The sequence below is a fragment of the Petaurus breviceps genome, unplaced genomic scaffold (assembly GCF_028583685.1).
Source record: "Petaurus breviceps papuanus isolate PSGF00001 unplaced genomic scaffold, PetGlider_PUasm1.0 490, whole genome shotgun sequence".
Lineage (NCBI taxonomy): Eukaryota > Metazoa > Chordata > Mammalia > Diprotodontia > Petauridae > Petaurus > Petaurus breviceps.
The window spans coordinates 16,421,873-16,435,733 of NW_027186352.1; the positions used below are offsets into that span (position 1 = coordinate 16,421,873).

Consider the following 13,861-nt stretch of genomic DNA (forward strand, 5'->3'; position numbering starts at 1 on the left):
CTTCTTCTTCTTCTTCTTCTTCTTCTTCTTCTTCTTCTTCTTCTTCTTCTTCTTCTTCTTCTTCTTCTTCTTTTGCTTGTTGGAGGACAATTGGGGTTAAGTGACTTGCCCAAGGTCGCACGTCTAGTTTATGTGTTAAGTGTCTGAGGCCGGATCCAAACTCAGGTCCTCCTAACTCCAGGGCTGGTGCCTAGCTGCCCAACTGCTCATTGCTTCTTAAAGCACAATAATATTCCATTGTAATTTTATACAGTAACTTGTTCAGCCATTCCTCAATTAACACCCCCCCCCCTTTCAATTTCCAGTTCTTTGTCACCACTAAAAGAGCTGCTGTAGGGGCGGCCAAGTAGCACAGCGAGTGAGAGCACCGGCTCCAGTGTTGAGAAGACCTGGAGATCGAATCCCCGGCTCAGACACTTAGCACCCACCCAGAAACACCTGGCCATGTAACCTTGAGCAAGTTACTTAACCCCAATTGCTTACAAAAAAAAAGAGCTGCTATATAGAGATTTCTGGGAAGATGCAGAGTAGGTCAGAAAATTCCAGGCTCTCAAGATTTTTCCCCATAAAAGAAATAAAATATATATTAGAGCAAACGAAGTGTGACTAAAACTAAATAAGAATAGGGGACAACCAGAGTCTTCCTAGGAAAATTTGAGATAAGAAGAAAAATTCCAGAAAGAGGTTTGGTCCCGTTTCAGAATAAACACCTCCAGGCAAGGGTCCCTGTTAACAATCACTGTAAAGCCAAGAAGATAGCTGCGATGGGAGGTCTCCTTGGTCCCAACCACCAGAACTTTTTCTCCTGGGGTAGTGAGGGGAATTGGGCTTCTGAGCTGGGAAGATCAAGGGAATTCTGCTGACAAGGGACACCAGACACAGTTTGCTGCAGAGAGTAGAAGGGGAAGAAAGGAACCAGCTGGTGAGTGCAGAAGCAGTGGGGAAGCCCTTGGCTGTGGACACTTAGAGGAGGTTGGAGGTTTGGGTTTGGTTCCAGGCTTGAGGGAAGAATTAAAGATCTGGGGCAAGAGATGCCATCCCCCATACCACAGGGCTAGAGGTGATCACAGAAATTAAACTATTACCACAAAAATGCATAGGCAAAGGAGAAAGAATCCAATCATATAAAGCTTTTATGGGAGTAAAGAAGACTGGGGCTCATCTTCAGGGGAAGATATTGAAGCAAAGAAATCTTTTTCTACCCCTAATGTCAGAGGGTCACCTGCCTAAAAAAGAATTCATAGAAGAACTTAAAAGAGACTTTAAAAATCAAATGACAGAGATGGAAGAAAAAGTAAAAAAAATAAGAATAATTCAAGGAAAACAAGAAAATTATGAAAGGAAAGTCAATCAATTAGAAAAGGAGATACAGAGTCTTAAGGAAGAAACTGACACCTTGGAAATTAGAATTGGGCAAGGTAAAGTCAGTGAAGTTGTAAGAGATCAAGAATAATTAAACACAATATAAAGAATGAAAAATTAAAAGAGAACGTGAAACATCTTATAAGAAAATGGATAACAAATCAAGAAGAAAAAAAACATAAAAATAATTGGAGTACCTACAAGTTAATAAAAAAAGAATCTTGTATTATATTAGGACAACATTGTATATTGTATTATAAGTCCTTAGAATAATGTAAAAAAATAAAGAAAATTTTCCTCAAGCATTTGAAGGAGGAGGGGGAGAATAGATAGAAAAAATATTCATCAAACATTACTTTAAAGAGATCTTATGAGTAAAACTTATAGGAATAATATAGTCAAATTCCAAAAAACCCCAGCTCAAGGATAAAATATTAAAAGCAACAAAGAAAAGGCAATTTAAATACATTGGTGCCACAATTAGAAGCACATAATACCTAGCAGTGGAAAAACTAAAGGACCACAGGTCTTGGAACAGTATGTATCAAAGAGCAAAGGAACTAGGGCTTCAACCAAAAACTATCCTATCCAGCAAAGTTAAGCATAATCCTGAGTGAAAAAAATGCACAATTGATCAACTGTCAGACTTTCAAGAATTTGTTTAAAAAACTGAACTTAATCGAAGATAAGACATGCAAGATGCAACAAAAAACACAAGGCACATACCAAAGATTGATTATAAGGGATTCAATAAGGACAGACCATTTACTTTTTACATATGAAAAATATATTACTAAGGTTGTCATTAGTGATTTGGTAGTTCATAAGAAAGATTGGGGTAGACCTGAGTATGATGTGACTTTAAAAAACATTTAGGAACAACTAAAAAGAGCAATCATTTTATACAAATAAGGTGTAAGAGGAAGAATTGATACGGAAGAATTAGATGGGGAAGGAGGGTTGGTAATTCTGGTAACCTACTTTCATCTGGAATGTGTTTAAAAGGACACAATACATATACAGCTATAAGGGAATAAAATTCCAAACTCCGAAGAAATAAAATGGTAAGGAGACGGGAGGGGGAGAGGTCAAGGGAGGTATCTGTAGAAGACAGGGTGAGAGAATAGGTTGAGGGAGGATATAGAAGGGTGCTTAGATCAATGGGAATGGGAGGATAAGGGGAGGTTCTCTAGAGGGGAGGGTGAGGGAATAGCTTATAGGGGGCTACAGAAGAATGTTTAGATTTATAGGAATAGGAGGATAGGGGAAGGATCCATGGAGGAGGTAGGCCAAGTAATAGGAGAACAAAGTAGCTGGTAGAAGCAAAGTTGAGGAATCAGGAAGGATAGCAAATGAGATATGTAAAAACATAAAAAATAAACTCAAAGACCAGAAACTTAATTTGTTAGGGAAAACATATGTCTATATATGTATGTATGTATGTATGTATGTATCTATCTATCTATATGTCTATATGTTTATGTGTGCATATAAATCTATATGTATATAATAATATATCTGCACTTAATGGTAGCCTTCTGGAGGGGTGGGGGAAGACGGGAGAAAAAAGAACGAAGTAAAAAGTTCACAGCAGAGAAAAAAGGAAAACTTACAAGGAAACAAAGAAAAGGACAGCTTAGAACACAATGTTTAGCATTTATCATACAGATTTTCTTGAAATGAAAATATATTTTTACATATTTTGAATCCTGTCATGTTTTGCCATGCAAAATGCATGCTTTCTTTTCTTACTTTGTATTTAAGTTCTAATATTTAAGTTACTGATTTTTTTCTTTTCTCTCTTCTGTATTTGTGTTGTGGTGTTTCAGTCTAAAATACAATTTAAAAAAGAGTTGCTATATTTTTGTACATATAGGTCCTTTTCCTTTTTTTTTTTAGAACCCATGTGAAAGGGAATCTTTTCCTTTCAAGTGCTTTATTCTGCTACAGAACACTCAAAATGAAGATGTAAAGCTTTGTGGTTAGTTTAAATTATACACTCTCTGTAGATACTATAACCAATTTAAAAGTTACACATACAGCAATAGATGTCCATCAGTTCATCTGGATTGCTTAGACAATCCAGCTAGATCGCTGAAAACAAATCAGGCAAAACTGGAAAGTATTTCCTTTTGTGCAACTTTTCTTTTTCTTCTTTTTTTAAAGCAATGTTTACTTGTGGGCACTCTGTACTCCAGGTACATGATAGCTACTTTCCTCATCGGACCTGTCATTATAAGCCTCCCTCCTCTGGCCACCTGCAGAGCCTCGAGTGCTATCAAACTCCTGAAGATCTACCTCTTCTGTATCACCAATCACACTAGGAACTTCAGGTCTGGCTGGAAGGAGGTCTTCAAGTTCAGAAAGTTTCTCTGGGCTAATCCAGTTGTTTTCAGGAAACTGTACATCAAACTTTATGTAAAGATCACCTTTTTCAAAGGGATTACGATACTGTGGCATTCCTTCTCCTCGAACTACAGGGACACAGCCTTGGGCATCTAGGTGCTTAAATGTGAACTGAAATCCACATAGTCCTTCAACAAGTCCTATCTTGTGTGTCATATGTAAATAATTTCCATCTCTCTGGAACGCCTTATGCTCTTTCTCTTATAGCAAAAGAACAATATCTCCTGGTTCCACTCCTGGGGCCTGGTCTGCTTCTCCAGTAAATGTAATTCTTTGTCCATGTTTCATGCCTTTATCTACATGGACTTCAAGAATCTTCACTTCTTTTATGACCTTCTTTCCTTCACATTTTTTACAACGATCTTTCTCATTAATTACTTCTCCTTCTCCATTACAATCGGAGTACACAGACTGCATCTGCTCTACCATCCCAGGGCCAGCTGTCTTATCATTATTCGTACACCTTGATCCCGATGAGCACTACATTTCTGAACAGCTCCTGTCTTTCCACCTTGGCCACTGCATGCACTACAAAGAACATTTTTGCTAAGTTGCAGTTTGGTGGTCTTGCCATTATAAAGATCTTCTAAAGATACCTTGAGTAGATGCATCATGTCGTCACCTCTTCTTCTACCATTTTGACTTCTATTTTGATTACCCATAAAACTGAACAATCCTCCACCAAAAAATGTGAGAAAAAATATCATCCATGCCACTGCCTCCACCACTATCTTTTCGAAGGCCTTGCTCTCCATATCGATCATACAACTGCCGTTTCTCAGGGTTTGATAAAACTGCATATGCAAAACTTATTTCTTTGAATTTGTCCCCTGCGTTTGGATTCTTATCAGGGTGGTATTCCTTGGCCAACTTTCTATAAGCCTTCTTCAGCTCGTTCTCGCTGGCGCCTGGAGGGACCCTGAGGATGTCGTAGAGCTTTGTATTGGCCACGTTCGCCATTGCGGAGCAGAGGGTGGGGGACAGCAGAGAGCGGCGGCGAACCCGGGCCCTCCAGAGGCGGCAGTGGGGGTGGCTGAGGAGAAGGAGAAGCCCCTTTTCCTTTTCTAAAATCTCTTTTGGGATACAGACCTAGTAGTCGCATTGCTATGTCAAAGGGTTTTATAGTCCTTTGGGCATAGTTCAAAATTGCTCTATAGGATGGTGGAATCAGTATACAACTTTGCCAATAAAACATTAGTGTTTTAATTTTCCAACATTTGTCATTTTCGTTTTTTTTGTCATATTAGCCAATCAGACAGTTGTGAGGCAGTAGTTCTGAATTGCTTTAATTTGCGTTTCTCTCATCAATAGTGATTTAGAGAAGGTTTTTTTTTATATATGACTATAGATTGCGTTGATTACTTTGTCTGAAAACTGCCCGTTCACATTCTTTGACCTTTTATCAACTGAAGAATTGCTCTTGTTTTTATAAATTTGACTCAGTTTCCTCTGTCTGAGAAATGTAGTCTTTATCAGAGAAACTCATAATTTTTTTTTTCTTAGTAATGATTACCAACTATATTTTCCCCTCATTCCTATTTTCCCCCATTGGTCCTAGTGTCTATTTCATTTTACCTTGTCTTTTCTCAAAAGTGTTTTGCTTCTGACTTTTACCTCCCGCAAAGTACCCTCCCTTCTATCAGCTCGCACCATGCTACTATTATCCCCTTCCCCTCCTACTTTCACATATGATAAGACAGATTTGTATACCCAACTGATTGTGTATTTTACTCTTTGGGCCAATTGCAATGAGAGGAAGGTTCATGTCCTCTTGTTCCTGCTTCTCCCATCTTCTCCTCCACTGTAAAATCTCTTTCTCACCTCTTTTATGCCAGATTTACCTCTCCCTTTCCCCTTTTCCCAGTGTATTATTTTTCCTCATACCTTAATTTTATTTTTTTAGATAATCAACCCATCACATTCAACTCACACCTCTGCTTTCTTTCTTTTCCTAACTGCCCTAATAATGAGAAAGTTTATTAACACTTATTAATGTCATTTTGTTGACAAGCTTTTAACAAATATTCTTCCTTAAGTAGGCAATGAACTTCGTGGTTTCTGAGATGCCTCTAATTTGAGCATACTTTATTTTCTTTTTAACTTGAGATTTTCCATACTTTTGTGACTTTTGACATTGGTCAATACCCAATTATTTGATTAATTTCATGTTGTCAATAATAGTAGCTTTTATTTGTCCATACTATATGCCAGGCACTGTGCTAAACACTTCACAAGTATTATCTCTTTTAATCATAACAATTCTGAGAGGTAGGTGCTATTATATCCATCTTGTACAGTAAAGGAAACTGAGGTGGACAGAAGTTAATGTTTGCCAAAAGTCACATAATAAGTGCAGAAGCTGAATCTGAACTTAGGTCTTCATGACTCTGGGCCCAGCATTCTATCCACTCCACCACCTACTGGCCCATGTATTAGGCAACTCAAAATTCTTTGATTGTTTCAAATCTTACGTGACTCATCCATATGATCATATTAGAGATTTTCCATTAGGTTTTCTGTACTTTCGGATTTCCTTGTTATATTTCCCTTTTACTATGTGACCAGCCCACCTCTTTATTCTGATCACACTTTTTCTTACCACTCAAGACATTTTCTTGGGTGTAAGTTCTTATGAGAAATAAGTTTCATCCATTGAGAAACTGAAACTAGAAAACAGGGAATTTTATGCTGTGGGGTCAGGCAAAAAAGATAGAAAAATAGATTCTAGAATTCAATTTTTACTGTATATTTTAAAAGCAATAAGAGTAGTATTTTACTGGTAATATTTCCCTTTTTTAAAAAAAATCAACTTTGTAGTTATGATGTATTTCATAGAAATACTCCCTTAAACATTATTGCCTCAAGTAAATCTGATTTTAGCAGGGTTGGTAAACACTTCACAGGGGAAGATCATGTCCCTTCAACTTTTAATAGATACTCATCAAGAATTAATGCAGCTGGAAAAAAAAAACACTGCCTTTTGGCCAGACTTCTGGTGACAAGTCTTGGTGAAAAAGAATTATATTCCTTCAATGTCCTTATGTTTGACAAGGTATCAACATACAAGGGCATGTCTGAATTTATAGTCAGAAGAGATAGCCTTTGAGAGTCCATAATACCAAATGATTATAGTGAGGCTATGGAGAAGAATTTCCCTAGAGTTTTAGGTCCAACTTTTTTTTAATGGAAATCTCTTCTCCAAAATTCTTGCCAAGTGGTCAGTTGGACCTTCTGTTTCTGTAACCATGACAAGAGGATGTTATGTTTCCGGCAGCCCCAGTTGGAAATTGGAATTCATTTTCCCTTTTAAAAATTGTACTTGTTAGAGGGGGCACAAAGTGAAAATCTTAGGCACAGAGATCAATACTATATGTGGAATCTGGGAGACATGAATTCCTATCTGGCCTCAAACACTTACAGATTGTGTGTCTCTTAGCAAATAACTTAAACTCTGTCTATGGAAGCTTCTTTATTTTTAAAATGTAGATAATAACACCTATTTCCCTATGTTGTGAGGATAAAATGAAAAAAAAATGTATAAAGTGCTTTGTAAATCTCAAAACTCTGCATAACTTTTTTTTAAATGGATCAGCCACTATATTAGGTATTGAAAATGTAAAGGTAGTAATGAAAAAGTCCTTTCCCTGAAAATGCTTCCATTCTATGGATGAAACAGCATCTTGTGATTGGCGCTGTCCATTAAGCACCGTTCAGAATAGCATTTCCACAGGGTGATTGCAAACCATGGACTTATTTATAAATAGAGACAACATGATGTTGTAACTAAAGCATTGATCTTTGAGTCAGGAAGAACCAATTTGAAATATAGCTCAGAAGTTTATTAGCTGTGAGATCTTGAGTAAGTTACTTATCCTCTCTAAGCCTTCATTTCCTCATCTTTAAAATGAGGGGGCTGAATTCAATGACCTCCAAAGTCCCTCCCAGTTCAAAATATATGATTACATGGACTTTTGGGACATGGCCCAGTTGTGACTTGTAGATAGCTATACCTTATTTAGGTTCCTATACTTTACTTTTAGTTTTTCATTGACCAGTAAGAATCTTTGAAAGGTCATTACCTGAGATTTTGGATAAGTACTCTAGGGTGGTAGGGAGTATAGATTTAACCTGACACATAGGAGAGTGAACTCTGTAGTTCTCTTATGAAAATCTAAGTTGCGAGTACAGGTATAACAAAGGAAGAGTCAATTTTCCAATGTTTCTTTAAGGCTTATGACAGACCATACTGGGAGTTTTGCATTTTCTGAAAACTAAAACAACCCTGCTGCATAAAAGCAATGTAGTGGGAAAGGGTTATTAACCAATATATCAATGATGTTACCTTGGTAGACAGGGTCTAGGAACCACCCTCCCCCTTTAATGTGAATGTGTTACTATGAACTTTGTCCCAGAAATATTTGTAGAAAAATGTGTTATTTATTTCAAGCACTGACATTGTACTAGACCATTTCTGATATGACAATATCAAATATATGGGCTTATCTTAATAAAATTGTTTTTCTCATGTAATTCCTCGTCATTCTTATACCTCTGAGGGCCTAACAAGGCTTTGGTAGATATAAGAGATTAAGTGTTTGCAAAGGACTAGTGGTAGGTACCTATACTTTAAATAGAATTATAGCTAACCTTAAGAGAGAGATGAAAAATTAAATATAATGTAAGCAAATAGGGATTCCCAAGAAAAGTTTAAAGGAAAGACATGGCAGCATCAGAAATAGATGAGGGGAAAGGTTTATGCACCATGGAAAAAGAATATTTTCTTTCTGGCTAATATTGTTATGAACTGAGGAAGTAGGACTTTTGTGAATAAAGTCCTATTTATAGGGCCTCCAATTAAAAAAAAAGAATCAGAAAACAAATGTAACACATAGGTGAAGTCACTTTCTTTACATGCAGGCATATTTTGTACTGCATTTCTCTTAGAGAGATTTTGGATTTTTTCTTCACCTTTTGAAATTTTTTCCTAAAACTACTTGACTTACTGATTCAAGTCCTCTTTTTAAAATGTAACATTCCAATTTTGGTGCTTTTGTAAGGATGATGGTAGGCTTCTTCGGTTTGAAAAATAATTTTGTTTATTTATTTTTCTCTAATGAAATGCTAACTTGAGCTGTTCACTGCCCTATGCCCTCCACCATTGTGCTAGGCTCCCATTCTTCCCCTTTCTGCAGTATACAAATGGTTGTTTGCCTTGCTACAGCTTTTAAATGAGCTTTCTTCACTGTACACAAGGTTTCATGCTCTTTATATGCCCATTCATAATAGAATGGACTCCATTCAATTGATTCTTCAAAAGTTCTCTGAGGAATTTGATTTGTGTGTGAAATGTATTAAGTTTATGGAATTTTCATGTATGAGAGATTTATCTCTATGAATCAGTACAGTGCTCTTCTCTCTAAATTGGAGGTCTGCCTAAAATATTTTCTTTTCAGTTCAAGTCTATATATGTACATTAAGATTTCAGTGAATCTGTGTTTGGACCTCCATAGACTATTGAAACTTTAATACAGATCTCAAAACTTTTGTAATTTGTTACATTATTTTCATGAGTTTCTGTGACAGAATGTATATAACCCTGGTGAGAAGATTCTGAACTTAGTTTGCCTCATCCAGAGAATACACAGTGTCTCATTTTAGGTCAGACTTGGTTAAGATTGAGTTGGTGATTCAGGTTCAGAAATGAAACAAATAAGACACTCTTCAACCATATAACAGAAGTCTTTCAATTTGGGAGAATATGTCAAATCTTATCCTTCATGGGCATGGCCTTGAGGAACACACATTGACTTCCATACCAAGATGAGGTTGAGATTGGAGAGAGAGTAATCTGGGATTCAGCATCACAGGGATATGGAAGTTAAGAGGTTATGGAATTATACTAACCATCAGAAAATGAGTCCAGGTTGAGTTGCAGTGAAACGAGGTGCACCAATGTTGGTTAACCCCATCTTGAGGTCTCATTTTCTGGTTCTTCAGTAGTACACGTTGTAGTCCTGTGTGTGTGTGTGTGTGTGTGTGTGTTTGTATCCTCAGAACAGGTAGAACCATTGGTCTGGATCTAAAAAGGAGTGCCTAAACCTCATTGATAGAAGCAGCTGCAATCTCTATTATATTTGTAGTCTACCAAAATTCATATTTTAATTTAAATGAAGTTTATTCCTTCTCCCCTTACTCAATGGAAGTAATTATTAATATAAACTATAATGAATCCTTTAAAATGTAAGATTAAAGTTGTAGAAACCCTTAATATACACCACAGCAAAAGCCAAAGTGACTCAAGTTCTCTTTAATGCCAAAGACATTTCCATTCAGTTATCTCTCAACTGAATGTAACTGATTTGCATTAGTAACATTCCGAAAATATGTGGACGGTATTGCCCTTCTTGGTGGAAACAAACACCTAATCCTATACACAAACTTGGTGTTCTTTGATCTATTGCAGAAAATTTGACCTTTCCATGGTATTTACCTCTCTGATGACAAGTGAATTCTGGCTTTTAAAAGTGTCTCAGCCCATCATTGTAGGGTAAATGTCAAACATCCTTCTTCAGAACTTTGCCTCACTGGGCATGATGAAGTCAACTTCATGTCAGGAAGCATTTAATATTTATATTTCCATCTAAAACTGATATTTTGGTCATGGTTGATTCATGAAAATCTATTTGCTCCCCTTGTATATGGAAATAATTAAACGATTTCCCAAGAAATTCAAGGAAATCATTGAAAAACTCCATCATATTTCTAGTTGAAACCAAATTATTTGACACCATTAATACAATATAGGTCAAAAATCTTTAACTAAAACTAAAATAAATTGACCTTTTAGATGGACCAATACACAGCAGGGAAATGTACAGCAGGCAAACCTTGACTAGAGTGTATTACTAAGGAAGTGTTGTATGCAATAATGAATTGAAACACAGCATTTTGATCAATCAGCATTTCTTAAACACTTATAGTATGTTAACCTCTTCAGAGACAAAGGAAGGCAAAGACAGAAATTGCCCTGTATTCAAGGAGATGACATATGATTGGAGGAGGGACCAAGTGAAAAGGCATACATATATGACATACAAGGCAGTATAATATAGCCTAATGGTAAGAGAGCACACCTCAGCACCAGGAAGACCTTACTTTTGGTAGCATCTCTGACAAATACTGGCTCCATTAAAGTTTTTAACCTCTTAGGAACATAGGCAAATCTCAGTAACTCTAAATTGTAAAGTAGGTGCCAGCTGTATTGGTGGCACTCTCTCACCAGGGAATTCCCTGTATTAAATAAATACTAGTTCAATCCAATACAGTATGTGATGCAAACATCTTAAGAGGAAGGAAACCTTCAAGGGTAATGTCCAAGTAGTGGCTGAGACATGCAGAAAGTAATGTTTGAGCTGATTCTTGAAACACTAAAAGAGATCTCAAGAGTCAGAGGTGAGGGAAAACCAATGAAAAATCATGGAGAAAGGAAATAGTGCATTTATAAATTGGGTTAGGAGGGTAACATTGACAGCCCAAAGTATTTTTCAGGAGATATATGAAAGACTGCAAGGAAGACCTCTGAAACCATAGAAGACACATTAAAATTTCAAAGAATGTGATGTAGTGGATAGGTTGCTACCTGCACCAGAGTAAGGAGTACCAACATCAGTGAGATCAGAGGTTCATCGGAGTATTAAAGAGATATGAACTTTCATGATGGGTGCAAATAGTTCTATAATAGTATGAAATTTACATATAAAAAGTGAAAATGAAAGAGTTGCAGTTAGGAAACAAAATTCAATGATACACATGAATTTCATAGCTGGAAGTATGGGGGACAAAAAGGAAGAGAAATAATAAGAAATCATGATCTTGGACAGATATAATATGAGATGATAGCAGAAATTCCAGCCAGGAGAGGAGTTGCCCAACAGGTAAAGGGCATGAGAATGTAAACACATTAAAAACATAATTTTCTTTTTAAATTTGTATCTACGTTGCTAAAAACAATGTCTGGCAATTAGTTAACGTTTTTTGAACTTCACTGAATTATGATAAAGTGGAGGGAAAAATGACGTAAAAAAATTGAAATGTGGTCTTTTTGTTATTTCAAAGTAACCTATACCTGAGATTTTGTGAAAATAATTATATACATGCCTATTTCTAAAATCATTTTTATGATGGAAATAATAATAAAATGAATGGCCTGGAAAGCAATGTGGTTTAGGAGTATCAGACTTGCTGTCAGAGAGCCTGAATTGAAATTCTAACTTTTCCATACTACCCTCAGACCTTTCCTACAGTGACCCTTGATTTCCTCCTCTGTAAAAGGAGGAAGTGGATTAGATGGACATTAAGGGTCCTTTCAGTTCTAAATCTTTAATCATGGGGAACTTTATGTCAGTGCCTATATCTGACATTTTATTTTCCCTGCCTCTCATTTTATTGATAGTTTGACTTGCTTTTGGAATAAAAGTTGACCTATAATAAGATTGCTTCTGACTGACTCACTGGTCACATTGAAAAAACTGAATCAATTGAGTATTATATCCATCAACTGCTGTTGACTGAATGAATTTGATTGAAGTAAGTTTAACTACCCATTGGATAAGGTCATCAGTCTTGAGGCTTCAAGGAAAATCTGACATAAGTGAACTGTAGACTTTCAACTTCAGGTTAGCAATTCAGCAACCATGCCACAAGTAAAAAGAGGAGTAATAAGCTGGTTTCCATCAGTGGATAATGTTCTGGTCTTAGGGTCAGAAATACCAAAGTTTGAGTCCCACTTCAGACATTTTCTACTTGTGTAAGCCTGGGCTTTTCATTTATCATGGTCTCAGTTTCCTTTTTTTTAAGTAAAGGGTTGAACTTGAGAACCTCTAAGTTTCCTTCCATTCATGGGACCATTCTCTAATGAATCATCATGCTATCATCTCCATTATGGCATCACCTTGGCATCATGTGACATCATTACCATCATTAACATTTGAGTAGCAAGTTAAAGTTTATAAAATACTTAGCATATGTTCTTATATTTGTGCTTTACAACAACTTTGTGAGGTTGGTTGTTATTGCTACTTTATGTAAGAGGAAATTGAAGCTAGGTTAGGTAAAATTCTTTTTTGAAAATGAGTTCTAAAATGCTATGGCAGTACATTCCCTTTCCACTCCAAAAAGGTGGAAGGTCTTCAAATAAAGTTAGCTGAACTATATTTTCTTGTTGGAGGTCAAGCTTAGATTAATTCAGAGAGCATCATTACCAAGTTTGCCTCAAGGTGATGAAACTTTCATCCACAGCAACTCTTAGGAACCGTTCTCCTGAGTCAGAGAGGGACTGTGTCTTTCAGATTGATAAAATCAAAGATTAGTCATTTTTGACATAGGATAAGCTAGAATTCTCCCATTACAAATTATGAAATCAGACTCCTAGATCCTATGACAAACAATAGATGGGGGCTTAGGAATTTTCTCCATTCTTTGTTACTTCTCAAAATTCCACCTAATAAATTTGTATGTAAGGGAAAGAAAGATCTGTCTTCACAGGATAAGACAAAAAGAAATGTTTTGAGGTAATAACTTTATGATTTAATACAAAAGACAACCAATTCCTAACCTCTACAACATGCATTAAGTACCTCCTCCCTCATCATTCCTCACACTCTGGGATAATTATTTGTTAGATCCATAGACGTATAATTCAGGATCCATTTAGCAATTTCATTGCTGTGCCTCAATTCCTTACCAGCAAACTTTCCATTCCTGCCCTCACAACAGAATTCTATTCTGTGCCTGTCCTCATCTGTCACAGGAAGGTGAAAGTATATAAAAGCAGAAAGCTACTCTTTCAGAGTGTTGTAGTAGTACTCACCAAAAGGAAAAAAAAAACAGAGGGAACTTGGGCAATGCATGAGGTCATGTGGGTGTATATGAGGCTTGAAGGAAAAAAAAGTACTTCTGGTATCAACCTAGGGAAAGTATAGTCTCTCTAGAAGTCCAGTGGGTTAGGAAGTGAGAGAGGTGAAAAGTGAATTTTCCAGCATGGAAGGAAGCTGAGGCAACTATGAGGTCTAGTCCTTGGAAGAAACATTCACTA

The 13,861-nt window shown here is 36.5% G+C and overlaps 1 protein-coding gene and 1 pseudogene across 1 annotated transcript in view; both read right to left on the reverse strand.

Moving 5' to 3' along the window:
• Positions 1-13,861, reverse strand: part of LOC138172037 (protocadherin-15-like) — a 2,287,527-nt gene that overhangs the window by 180,574 nt on the left and 2,093,092 nt on the right. The window lies entirely within an intron of this gene.
• Positions 3,243-4,823, reverse strand: LOC138172079 (dnaJ homolog subfamily A member 2 pseudogene; annotated as a pseudogene).